Source organism: Hyperolius riggenbachi, chromosome 9, assembly GCF_040937935.1.
Source record: "Hyperolius riggenbachi isolate aHypRig1 chromosome 9, aHypRig1.pri, whole genome shotgun sequence".
Taxonomy (NCBI): Eukaryota; Metazoa; Chordata; class Amphibia; order Anura; family Hyperoliidae; genus Hyperolius; species Hyperolius riggenbachi.
This window is the reverse complement of record NC_090654.1, coordinates 109,628,483-109,642,726: the sequence shown is the minus strand read 5'-3', so window position 1 is coordinate 109,642,726 and position 14,244 is coordinate 109,628,483. Positions and strand designations below refer to the sequence as shown.

The 14,244-nt window shown below is 44.9% G+C and overlaps 1 non-coding gene across 1 annotated transcript; it reads right to left on the bottom strand.

Annotated features, from left to right (window-relative positions):
* Window positions 1-5,044: 5,044 nt before the first annotated feature.
* On the bottom strand, window positions 5,045-5,150 carry LOC137533729 (U6 spliceosomal RNA). The gene has a single exon (XR_011024195.1). It is a non-coding gene; the product is annotated as a U6 spliceosomal RNA (small nuclear RNA).
* Between the last annotated feature and the right edge of the window lie 9,094 nt (window positions 5,151-14,244).

Sequence of the window (14,244 nt, the reverse complement as noted above, 5' to 3'; positions counted from 1 at the left end):
CAGCTTCAATCGCTCCTATGCAGACTGCACAGCAGCGGCAATCTGTGGCGGCCATATTGAGGGGGGAATGAGAACCCGACCCATTTAAAGGGGTCGAGGCTCGACCGGGGCCGGTATTACTGCGGGAGCCATGGGGGAATGAACGGGAGGGCGCGGATGGCGTCCTCCATGGATCTGGATTATGAAAAGGTATCTAACTTTTTTCACATTTGTGGCCTTAAAAGTCCGTTAAATATTGTTTCCTGCTATCTTTTTAACATATCCTGCAAATTTGGTGTTGCTAGGATGTAAGGGGCCTTTGCTATTAACTGCTAAAGTCGGCGGGTAATGATAACCAACCAGAATTATAGGGGTGCAAAAGTGCTGAATTCTGCCATAGCCTTCCATTAGGCTCCCTATTTCACTTTCAAAAATCTCAAATCTTTTCAAAGGACGATGACTCAGCAGTACCAAATTTTCTAGCATTGTAGGGACTCTTAGGGAGATCATGACTGGTAAGTTTCGGGCCTCTAGGCCAAAAAGGTCAGAGCCTTGGGTCACAAAACCTGTTTATTTGGGCAATGTCAATGGTGGAAATTCTGACGAACATAAATCGCAGCCATGGCCGTTAGCAACATCTGAATCTCACGACATGTCTCATGCAGGTAGAAGGCATATTGTTATACTTGGAATCCAAAGATGGATTCCCTACATCTCTGCAAACCAGAGTTACAGGGGTGCAAAAGTGGTAAAATTTCCCATAGGCTTTCATTGGGCCTCCTATTTACCGTTCCAAAATCTCACACCATTTCAAAGGGCAATGGCTCAGCAGTACCAAATTTTCTAGCATTGTAGGGACTCTTAGGGGTATCATGACTGGTGAGTTTCGGGGCCCCTAGGCCAAAGAGGTCATAGCCTTGGGTCACAAAAACCTGTTTATTTGGACAATGTCAATGGTGGAAATTCTGATGAACATAAATCGCAGCCATGGCCGTTAGCAACGTCTGAATCTCATGACATGTCTCATGCAGGTAGAAGGCATATTGTTATACTTGGAATCCAAAGATGGGTTCCCTACATCTCTGCAAACCAGAGTTACAGGGGTGCAAAAGTGGTAAAATTCCCCATAGGCTTTCATTGGCTCCATATTTCACTTTCCAAAATCTCAAATCTTTTCAAAGGGCGATGGCTCAGCAGTACCAAATTTTTCTAGCATTGTAGGGACTCTTAGGGAGATCATGACTGGCGAGTTTCGGGCCCCTGCCAAAGAGGCCATAGCCTTGGGTCACAAAAACCTGTTTATTTGGACAATGTCAATGGTGGTTCCCTACATCTCTGCAAACCAGAGTTACAGGGGTGCAAAAGTAGTAAAATTCCCCATAGGCTTTCATTGGGCTTCCTATTTACCGTGCCAAAATCTCACACCATTTCAAAGGGCAATGGCTCAGCAGTACCAAATTTTCTAGCATTGTAGGGACTCTTAGGGGGATCATGACTGGTGAGTTTCGGGCTCCTAGGCCAAAGAGGTCATAGCCTTGGGTCACAAAAACCTAATCATGCTACTTTTTCTATTGCTACTTTTTCTATTGGATTGATCATAATGGTACATGCTAGGCCAGCTTTAGCATGTAGTGTGGTTGGTGGTCTAGGGGGTAAGTCAGATACCTCAGATACCTACTACACACTGAGACCTGGGTTCAATCCCAGCCAAGGTATGTAAGTTGGCTTTTAAAAAAGTACAAATCCTTAATCATGCTACTTTTTCTATTGGATTGATCATAATGGTACATGCTAGGCCAGCTTTAGCATGTAGTGTGGTTGGTGGTCTAGGGGGTAAGTCAGATACCTACTACACACTGAGACCTGGGTTCAAATCCCAGCCATGGTATGTAAGCTGGCTTTGAAAAAGTACAAATCCTTAATCATGCTACTTTTTCTATTGATTGATCATAATGGTACATGCTAGGCTGGCTCCAGCATGTAGTGTGGTTGGTGGTCTAGGGGCAAGTCAGATACCTCAGATACCTACTACACACTGAGACCTGGTTCAATTACCTGCCAAGGTATGTAAGCTGGCTTTTGAAAAAGTACAAATCCTTAATCATGCTACTTTTTTTCTATTGGATTGATCATAATGGTACATGCTAGGCCAGCTTTAGCATGTAGTGTGGTTGGTGGTCTATGGGGTAAGACAGATACCTACTACACACTGAGACCTGGGTTCAAATCCCAGCCATGGTATGTAAGCTGTTTTGAAAAACTGCAATTCCCTGCAAGATGATGGATGATACAAGAGGATGGATGGATGGGAGAGAGAGAGAGAGAGAGAGAGAGAGAGAGAGAGAGAGAGAGAGAGAGAGAGAGAGAGAGAGAGAGAGAGAGAGAGAGAGAGAGAGAGAGAGAGAGAGAGAGAGAGAGAGAGAGAGAGAGAGAGAGAGAGAGAGAGAGAGAGAGAGAGAGAGAGAGAGAGAGAGAGAGAGAGAGAGAGAGAGAGAGAGAGAGAGAGAGAGAGAGAGAGAGAGAGAGAGAGAGAGAGAGAGAGAGAGAGAGAGGATTTTTTTGGAAAAAGAAAGTCGAATTTTCGAACACGAATTTTGTGCCGAATTTTATTAATGAAATCCGAACCGAATTCGAATTTTGAGATTGCATCCAAATTTGAATTTTTCCGAATCCGAATTTTACTTGGACCTGAATTCGAATGTACCCGAATCGAATTTTGGTACATTTGAGCAACCCTGCCAGGGAAGCCATATGGGGAGGTAGGGGTAAAGCACTAAACACTAGGAAACTGTAAAGGGGAGGGTGGGGGTCTATAGACACCAGGGAAATGTATACGGGAAGGGAGGACCACTAGACACTAGATAATTTAATAAGGGAGGAAGGTGGCCAGTAGACATTGAGGGTTGGCCCGTGACTAGGTTTCAGTGTACAATTTCGGCCCACTTTGTATTTGAGTTTGACACCCCTGAGCTAGGTGATATTTTTACACCTTATCAATAAAATGCCTTTTAAAGAGGAGGAAAGAAAAAAAAACATTCTATCTGAACTAATTCTATCTGAACTAGATCTTCTCCCTGAGGCTGACGATCAGCTCCTTGCCATCCTAATGCCAGAATGGGCATTCTGCAGGCGTGCCTTTCCTGCAAAGGATGCTACTTCCCCCTATTAGGATGCCGACAAGCTGCTAGTCAGTAATTTCAGGGGGCACAGCAGAGGAAAGGGGGAACAGAGAGGACACAGTTGCATGTCACTGAGCAAGGAACATGCCTCCGTGTCCATTTGTAATATAACATCCGCCTCAGGTACACTTTAAGTCACCAGCAGGCTAGAAAATACTCCGAATAATTTTGACAGTACTTTTTCACTTTCACTAACTGAAAAGTTATTTTAAACAGAAGATGAAAAATGATCTCCTAGGAGAAAACTTAAGAGAAAAAGGAAATTGGATCCGGCCCAATATCGGAGAAGATAATACGCTTTATAATTTTTGGGCTGGAGATTCTGATACATGTTTTGTACCCCCTATTACGTTTATCCAATGTCTTTTATGTGTAATAAGATTGTTATCATAGTTCTTTTTTGCCCCAATTACGGTAAATGTATCTTTTGTTGTTGTTAATGGCAAACTATCAGTCATATCTGGCTTCTTATTCAATTCTGTATCCATAGTTATAAATGCCACTGAATTTGTAATCAGGGAAATATCTTTCCCTATATCTTTAATCTTGTCATGCATTTTATTCAGTTCCTCTGATCTAGACTTAATAATGATTTTGATGACAGTAAAGAATAAGTATATAAAGCTTCCAGCTAATCCTGTTTGAAGGCTTTATCACTAAAATTAAATGATGGGAATTTTTTAACACTTAGGCCATGTGGATCTGCTGCTAATTATTAAATCCTCTCAAAGTTTGCATCTTCTGCTATAATTTTTTTTTCAATTTGTTATATAAAACATAAAGGAGAAAAAGTATGCACTGTAATACAAATATACATACATACACACACAACGCAGGTGGGAAATAACCTCATTACATATATAAATACATAGTACAACACAGCCTGGGCCAAAAAGGCTTCGTACCAGCACTGTATTGCCCATCTGGATACAAACATCTAATAAAGAGAACTTAAAGCATAAAAGCATACCAGAGCCGAAAAGACTGGGAGAAACGGGAAACAGGCATTTACGGGTAGCTGTCCAGAGGGTCTCCGCTTCCCCCGTTCTGGCATCAGTGCGCAGGTGCTGGCCCAGCTTCGCACATCCTACAGTGCACAACCGCAGTCGGAGTGCTCTGCGCATGCGCATGACGTCACGATGCCTGTGCACTGAGGTCCGACCCCGGCAACTCAGAAGAGGCTGTCGGGGACATTTAGCTACAAAAGGAGAGGGACAGAGGAGAACGGGGAGCGGTGGCCATCAGGACAGCTCCCCGTACATGCCTGCTCCTCCTAATCTTTTTCAGCCCTGGTATCCTTTAATAAAGTCTATACATTGCTCGTAGCAGACAGTGCATTAAATAAAATATCCAGGATTATAAACTGTAAGATGCCAACATGGCATCTCCTTCCCTCACAACAGTAATCTGGATCAAATTGTACTGTCTTCACATAGAAAGTAAAGGATAAAATGCACACATAATGGTAATAAAGTTCTTTCTCGAGCTGCACCACCTCATCAGAGCTGGAACAAGATCCTCCAGCACCCAAAGCTGAGACACCAAAGTACACCCCTCCATCTCTCCCACCCCAGCCATCACACACTGATTGCTACTAGACTAAGAGGCGCCCCAGGGCCCCCAACCCCTTAATCTCTAGTTATCTGGCTTGCAGTTACTGCCATGTGTCCCCTTTTCTTATTTCTCTCTGCTTCAAACACAATAGGAGACTGTTAGCTGAGCATATTTGGCGCCCCCTCCTACACTGCGCCCTGAGGCTGGAGCCTCTCTTGCCTCGGCCTGGACCTCATTAATTAGGGTAAACAAATGAGAAATCTTGGGGCTGTCAAAACAAACCATTTTAGAACTACCACCTTCCTGGACAGGAATAGGGTTTCTCTTATAAAAAAAATAGGGAACGCTACACGGAGTTGAGTGTCATCCTTGTTAAGGGGCCATGCTAATCTTCTCTGTATCTTGCTTATAATTTTAGCATACTGGTATTTCCTGCCGATGCGATAACCTCCTGCCATCATTTTAATTCCTTGATCAATGAATCTTTCAGTGCCTTAAAGTGGACTTCAATTTAAACAGTAATATAAATCAGATAGTGGGTTTGACATTTTCCGCAGCACTTTACACAGTATATAGTCTTGCCACTAGCTGTCTCTCAGAGGGGCTCACAATCTAATCCTTACCGTAATAATAATACTAGTCATATGCGCCTATCATAATCTAAGGCCAATTTTAGGGGAAGCCAATCAACGCTATCCCATAGCTGTACTGCATCTGTACTGTGAGGAATACTGTACTGCTTCCGGCTGCATTGCAGGGGCCCCAGCCACTCAGTAACAGAGGTGTGCTAGTCATCAATGACAATGCTGACCACTGTAAATACAAGTCGTACTGTTTGGGTTTTTCTGTTGCTGACCACAATGGAAAACATTGCAATAGGCATGCAAAAGTTGTGTGAAAAAGCCCATAAGAAAGGATTAGTGTTAGTACACTTCTGTTTGTCAGCAGAGCGGCAGACCTGGTCCGAACCAAGCATTATAAACATATGCCAAAAATCAGGATTGTGCTTTTACAAACCCTAAAATAGCTATTATTATTTTTTTTTTTTATATAGCACCGACATCTTTGCTTTTACAGAGTAAATAGACATGTCACTTAACTGTTCCTAGGAGGAGCTCACAATCGAATCCCTCCTATATGTCTATTGTAGTCTAGGGCCAATTTTAGGGTGAAGACAATTAACTTCTCTGTATATTTTTGGGATGTTTAAGGAAACTGGAGCACCCAGAGGAAACCCACACAGACACAGGGAGAACATACAAACATTGTGCAGATAGTGCCCTGGCTGGGATTTGAACCGGGGACCCAGCGCTGCAAGCCACCCACACTATCCACTAAGCCATTGAGCTACCCTACGCATCATGCACAATGGGTTTTTTTTGGAAAGTGAAGTAATAGTAAAACGCAAGTATAATACTTACAAACCTGGGCTGCCCTTTAGGCAACCACTCTGAATACGCAGGTGGGGAGATTAGGCCTGTCCCCACTCAGGGCTAAGATGTCGCTCTCTGTAGAAGGAAAAAAGGGTTTTTTCACCCTTCCACCAAGGGTGGATGACTTGATATACGGAGATGCAGAGGCGCCAAAAGAGTAAAATTATCTAAAATGTTTAAAAGTATTCAGTTGGCGGTGGTGGCCCGGCAGCACCCAAAACAGACACAATGCTGTTGATTGAAGAAACAATAATTTATTCACATACTCTTATTAAAAATGCAACGCGTTTCACGGGCAACATCCCGCTTCATCAGGCGATGAACAACTGGAGTATCTCACAGCGTGGGGTCCAATACGTGCTTGGCACCTCTTCCCAATACTTTTAAACATTTTAGATAATTTTACTCTTTTGGCACCTCTGAATCTCCGTATATTATTATATTAAAAATACACACTACAAAGTGAAATTGTTCTTTACCATACACAAGATAAACATTTATATCGCTCTTTTCTCCTGACAGACTCAATTCTCCAGAGCTGCAGCCACTACGACGCGATCCATAGGCTGTATCAGTGTAAGGGAGATTTGCCCAAGGTCTCCTACTAAATAGGTGCAGGTTTACTGAACAGGAAGAGGTTACATAAACCCCATTATGAAAGAAATCCTGAAGATTATGACCAATGTATGGCCACCTTTAGAGCTTGTGCAGGTGTAAATCAGGGTCAACCAGGTAATGAGGTACACAGAATTGTGAACCAAATTTAAGAACATAATCATAATTAGTGATGGTCATGTATGGGAGAACTCATGGAGAAGCATGTGATCAGTTTGGTTAGATGATACCATATGTAAGTCGCTGATATGCTAGCCATGATCATATGCTAAAGCAGGATGTGATCACAGCAAATCTGTGAGAAACCGCGGAAGAGCCGCCGCAAATACTCAGAGTGAGGCGGCTGATTCCGCGTCTAGCATGGCATCTGGAGTGTTTAGGCACACATCCACTAGCGGGACGGAACGCGGAGAAACCGCCGCATGCCTAGCGGTCAGGGCGGCGGAGTCCGCGTCCGACGCGGCGGTCGGTATGCATAGGCCTACTACTGACACAGTGGCTGAGCGCGGGGAAACCTCCGCATGCTCGGTTGGCGGTGCGGCTGCCCCCGCGCTCGAACAGGCTGACACATTACAACACATGTCTGGTGTGGCTGGGACTGATAGTCCACACCGGCTCAGGAGGACACGCGCGCGCAGAGAGGCGGGGCCTTTATGACAGTCAGAAGGGAGTCAGCTGACCAAGCCGGTCAGCTGACAATTTCAGCAACTTCCATTGGTCCGGCACTTAGGGGAGGCGCTAGTGAGCGCTGGTGTATATATACTGGATGCTGGTCATTTCTCTGGTGTCTGGCGTTGCGATCACTACGTGGTAGCACTCAGACCTTGTCAGTATCTGTGTTATTAGACAGTTTCCAAGGTGTCGATGGCCAAGGATCTCACACCTTAGTCTAGGAAGTCTGTTATTATCTGTATTATATTCTAGATCAGTTTCCAAGGTGTTGACGGCCAAGGAACTCACACCTTAGCTTAGGCATTGTTGATTATTTGTTATGACCTTCTGCTTTCCTGACCATTCTTTTGATCTCTGATTTTGTACCTTTATCATTCTGATAATCTGTTGCCAAATCTCGGCTAGTCTCTGGATTCTGCACCTGCCTCCTGTCTCTGTACCTTATCTGTCCGTGTGTTTACGACCTGGCTTGTCCGACCTCGAGAACTATCTCTCCTGTTAGGAGATAGTTCGCAGATCTGTCAGTGACACTTCTCCATTGGTGTCACTCACGCTCTGTCCTTCCCACTGTCAGTCTGACTCCTCCCCGTGGAGAGTCCAGACTACGGAAGGAACCAGTTGCCGAGCAGAATTCCTATCTGCTCTTGCACCTGTCTTCCAGGTGCGATCCTCAAAGTATTACTGTTGTACCAAAACACTCTTATCACTCAGGTGTCCAGAGGTTAGAGATATATCTGATTATCGGTGATACTGCAGATCATCAATAATCTGGTATATATCTGCATTCTCGGTGATACTGCAGATCACCGGTAATCAGATCCTCTCTGTGTTACACTGATCGTTACAAAATCAAAGCCTCGCAAATCTCTCAGCTGATCAAAAAAATCACATGCTTCTCCATGACTTCTCCTAGACATGACCATCACTAATTATGATTGTACATTATGTCCTTAAATTTGGAGTCCAAATTTTTTGTACCTCATTACCTGGTTGACCCCAATTCATACCTGCACAAGCTCTAAAGGTGGCCATGCACTGGTCAATGTGCCAATCAGATAGATCAGATTCTTAACCAGCTGAGCGGTCTGGACGAGCTCAGCTCGTCCAACACCGCCAGCGGCTGCCGCTCAGGCCCTGCTGGGCCGATTTTAACGAAATAAAAAGCAGCACACGCAGCCGGCACTTTGCCAGCCGCGTGTGCTGCCTGATCGCCGCCGCTCTGCGGCGATTCGCCGCGAGCAGCGGCGAAAGAGGGCCCCCCTAGCCGCCTGAGCCCAGCGTAGCCGGAACAAAAAGTTCCGGCCAGCGCTAAGGGCTGGATCGGAGGCGGCTGACGTCAGGACGTCGGCTGACGTCGATGACGTCACTCCGCTCGTCGCTATGGCGACGATATAAGCAAAACAAGGAAGGCCGCTCATTGCGGCCTTCCTTGTTTATTCTGGGCGCCGGAGGCGATCGGAAGATCGCCTCCGGAGCGCCCTCTAGTGGGCTTTCATGCAGCCAACTTTCAGTTGGCTGCATGAAATAGTTTTTTTTTTATTTAAAAAAAACCCTCCCGCAGCCACCCTGGCGATTTAATCAGAACGCCAGGGTGGTTAATAAATGTCAGCACAAAATCTATTTCTATTTCAAAATCTATTTCCCTACCCCCCCCCCCCCCCCCCCCCCCCCCCATACTGTGCAGAGTGTAAGGGCAGCTACTGTACGGGGCAGCGTAATGACTCCTACCTGTCCACCTAATTCTCTTTGTCTCTGTCTGTCTTCTCTCAACGCCTGTCTCTTCACTCTCAGGGAGCTGTGTGAGTGACTACACACTAGAGATCAAGCACTAGTCTAGTGGCACATTCCTTGCATAACCTCTAGAGGCCTCTCTTATTTGGCCTCAGTTGTTTAGTCAAGTGAGAAGTTTTAAATCAGGATGATACCATTTATTGGCTAACTACAAATGAATAAGAATAAACAAGCTTTCGGCCTTGCAGCCTTCCTCAGGTTTACATCCTGTTAGTTTGCAAGCTGGTGGTACAGACAGCTTATATACATGCAACATCAAAAGGGAAAACATATATTTTTTTCAAGCATAAATACATCATTAAGATGCCTTAATACAAACAGACCATCTAAATGGGGTAAGATAAGGATCCTTGTTTACTTTATTGCTCACAGACCTGGTATTAGGATTGACCCAGAGGTATCGTAAATTCTTAGTTCACAAGTTCAGCTAGGGTGGCTGAGACAGTTCATATATCATCAATCTCATACCAATATAGAAAGTTGTTGTCCTTATTCAGACCCTTCTGCACAGCTTTGAAACAATTTATAAATTTTGTTTCTGCTATTAATCGATCATTTGACGTTTTGAAGCCGCCCTTCAGGGCAGTGACACGAAGATCATCCATGCTGTGTCCGTTGGACCGAAAGTGTGTAGCAACTGGGAGTCCAGATTTGGTATCAATAATAGTGTGCCTGTGCAGCCTAGAACAGCCTGATTTTACATGCTTCCCAAGATCCACAAAGAGGGAAACCCAGGCAGGCCCATAATCTCAGGGAGCGGAACTCTTACCGAGAACATCTCAGGGTGGCTGGAAAACATCTTTCTATAACAACTTTCTATATTGGTATGAGATTGATGATATATGAACTGTCTCAGCCACCCTAGCTGAACTTGTGAACTAAGAATTTACGATACCTCTGGGTCAATCCTAATACCAGGTCTGTGAGCAATAAAGTAAACAAGGATCCTTATCTTACCCCATTTAGATGGTCTGTTTGTATTAAGGCATCTTAATGATGTATTTATGCTTGAAAAAAATATATGTTTTCCCTTTTGATGTTGCATGTATATAAGCTGTCTGTACCACCAGCTTGCAAACTAACAGGATGTAAACCTGAGGAAGGCTGCAAGGCCGAAAGCTTGTTTATTCTTATTAATTTGTAGTTAGCCAATAAATGGTATCATCCTGATTTAAAACTTCTTGCTTTTACTGATGGCTAACACGGTACAATACCCTACTGCTACTACTTAGTCAAGTGATGCACAGCTCTCCAATAGGAAAACGAAGAAGATCCGGCAGTGAAGAGAAGACATGGGGCTGACAGGTAAGTGTAGCACCACTGCTTTGTTGGGCAGCCCCAAATTGAACGCTGCTAGCAACACGCTCCTGACCCACCATTGATGGAGCAAAATCTTCAATCAGGCACAATCGACCAGTGGCGTACCTAGGGTATTTGACACCCGGTACTGCATTGAGGGAAATGGTGGAATAGTGGCTGGTTGTGAGGGAAATGGTGGAATAACGGCAGAATGGTGGTACTTGGTGGCGCAGTCACGCAGGCAGCAGCACGCAGATTCCGTTGCTTGCCGTGAGTGACAGTGCTCACACATGAGGCAGAGAGAGAGAGAGAGTGAGAGTGAGTGTGTGTGTGTGTCGTTACCGCCACTGAGTACCACTGTTGCTGCCGCTATTCTACACTGTCCCAGGTGGCCAGGCCGGGTAGCCACTCCCCCACTCACTGCGTCCAGCGGCGGCTCCCAGCATTGCAATACAGGAAAAGGCTGGTGTCATGAACCGATGTGATGGAGGCGGGGGTCTGAGAAATGCCAATGATGCAGGTGGAAGTGGAGCAAATACTGTGCTTGCTGCGGAAGGCTGTAGCTTAGCCTCAAGCAGCAGCTCCATCATTTATTGATTTCTATCGGCAGTCCAGTCTCCAGCCAGAAAGGTATATATTGCAGGGCTGCCAACCTAATTTCTAATTTTTCACAGACAAAAAGCCCAAAAAATAAGGACATCCCAAATTTTAGTGTGACTGGAGGCAGAGTCAGCAGTGTACTTTTAAGGAGAGCTGTGGGTGGGTCTGAACTGGCTCCATTATTTGTATCGTATTATTTAGTATTTAAATAGTGCTGTCATCTTGCACAGTGCTTTACAGTCATGTCACTATCCTCAGAGGTGCTCACAATCACTGCCAGCGTGCAAATAGTTCAGTGGGGGATGCTTAATCATTTGTTTAGTTTATAAACAATTTACACTGGATTCACAGTCTGAGGCTCAGCATGTTCTGTCAGATCATCCAGAGGAGATGCATCTCATAAGGTTATAAATATTACCTGTACTCCTGGATACTACAAGTCTCATCATGCTCTGACAGGACTTGCTGGCCCATGTTTCCAGAGGTGTATAAGTATTTGCCACTAAAGGGTTAAGCCATAGAAAAACAAGTGGCAGGAGGAGACCTGAGTGATTAGTAACACAGAGGGGGTCAGAGAGACCTCTTTCCATGCATGTTTCCTGCCTGCATCCTAATCTATCAGCATCCCCCACCCTTCACACAGAAGTAAGCTGATAATAATGCTTGTCTCACTCTCACATAGACAAGCTGTCCTGGAGGGCACTTGAAAGTGAAATACAACCTGCAGTACCCTGAGGAAAATCATCTCTCCTGCTAGATCTCTCCCCCCAGCTGGTTGTAACAGGACTTAACTAGAGTGACCAGATTTTTGTGGGTCCAACCTGGGACAGGGGGGGGCGGCGAAAAGTGGGGAGGACTGAGGAGCGTGCAGCGATGAAGACCAGGGGGGGGGGGCAAAAAATGGGCATGGCCATGACAGAATCTGTGTGATGCTAATAGTACACCGTAACCACAAAGCAGCAAACCGCCATCTATGACCATTAAATAATAAATGCAGTAACAGTTACCCAGACCAGAAAATAAACGCAATGGGCAACATGTCAGCACAAAATAAACGCAATGCGGGCAACATGTCAGTATAAAATAAATGCAATGCGGGCAACATGTCAGTACAAAATAAACGCAATGCGGGCAAACATGTCAGTACAAAATAAACGCAATGCGGGCAAACATGTCAGTACAAAATAAACGCAATGCGGGCAAACATGTCAGTACAAAATAAACGCAATGCGGGCAACATGTCAGTATAAAATAAATGCAATGCGGGCAACAAGTCAGTACAAAATAAACGCAATGCGGGAAAACATGTCAGTACAAAATAAACGCAATGCGGGCAACATGTCAGTACAAAATAAACGCAATGCGGGCAAACATGTCAGTACAAAATAAACGCAATGCGGGCAAACATGTCAGTACAAAATAAAAGCAATGTGGGCAAACATGTCAGTACAAAATAAACGCAATGCGGGCAACATGTCAGTACAAAATAAACGCAATGCGGGCAAAAATTTCACCAGAAAATTAATGCAATGCGGGCAAAACATTTCACCAGAAAATTACTGCAATGCGGGCAAACATTTCACCAGAAAATTACTGCAACACGGGCAAACATTTCACCAGAAAATTAACGCAATGCGGGCAAACATTTCACCAGAAAATAAACGCAATGCGGGCAAACATTTCACCAGAAAATAAACGCAATGCGGGCAAACATTTCACCAGAAAATTAATGCAATGCGGGCAAAACATTTCACCAGAAAATTACTGCAATGCGGGCAAACATTTCACCAGAAAATTACTGCAACACGGGCAAACATTTCACCAGAAAATTAACGCAATGCGGGCAAACATTTCACCAGAAAATAAACGCAATGCGGGCAAACATTTCACCAGAAAATAAACGCAATGCGGGCAAACATTTCACCAGAAAATAAACGCAATGCGGGCAAACATTTCACCAGAAAATTAATGCAATGCGGGCAAAACATTTCACCAGAAAATTACTGCAATGCGGGCAAACATTTCACCAGAAAATTACTGCAACACGGGCAAACATTTCACCAGAAAATTAACGCAATGCGGGCAAACATTTCACCAGAAAATAAACGCAATGCGGGCAAACATTTCACCAGAAAATTAACGCAATGCGGGCAAACATTTCCCCAGAAAAGAAACGCAATGCGGGAAACATTTCCCCAGAAAAGAAACGCAATGCGGGTAAACATTTCACCAGAAAAGAAACGCAATGCGGACAAACATTTCACTAGAAAGTAAACGCAATGCAGGCAAACATTTCCCCAGAAAAGAAATGCAATGCGGGCAAACATTTCACTAGAAAGTAAACAAAATGCGGGCAAACATTTCACCAGAAAAGAAACGCAATGCAGGCAAACATTTCACCAGAAAAAAACTCAATGCGGGCAACCATTTCATCAGAAGAGAAACACAATGCAGGCAAACATTTCACCAGAAAAGAAATGCATTGCGGGCAAACATTTCACCAGAAAAGAAACGCAATGCGGGCAAACATTTCACCAGAAAAGAAACGCAATGCGGGCAAACATTTCACCTGGAAAAGAAACGCAATGCGGGCAAACATTTCACCAGAAAAGAAACGCAATGCGGGTAAACATTTCACCTGGAAAAGAAACGCAATGCGGGCAAACATTTCACCTGGATAAGAAACGCAATGTGGGCAAACATTTCATCTGGAAAAGAAACGCAATGCGGGCAAACATTTCACCTGGAAAAGAAATGCAATGCGGGCAAACATTTCACCTGGAAAAGAAAGCATTTACTCATCTGGCAGAAGTCTCCGGCCTCTGGCGCGCTGCTCCTGGGACCACCTTCCTCCTGCTCTTGTCTCCTGCGCTGACAGGGCTATGGCAAGATGGCGCCCGAAGCCCTGTACTGGAGACACAAATAGTCTCCAGTACAGGGCTTCGGCAGCCATCTTGCCGCAGCCCTGCTCGCCTGCCGGTGTCGGAACAGACACCGGAAGAAGGAGGCTGGAGCGGGGCTGCGGGCAATGAACTGGTACGGCGTCCATAGACGCCGCTGCCAGTTCATGAGGATAGAGTGGCCAGAGTCCCTAGGCCGGGACGTCCCGCTGCTGAAAGCGG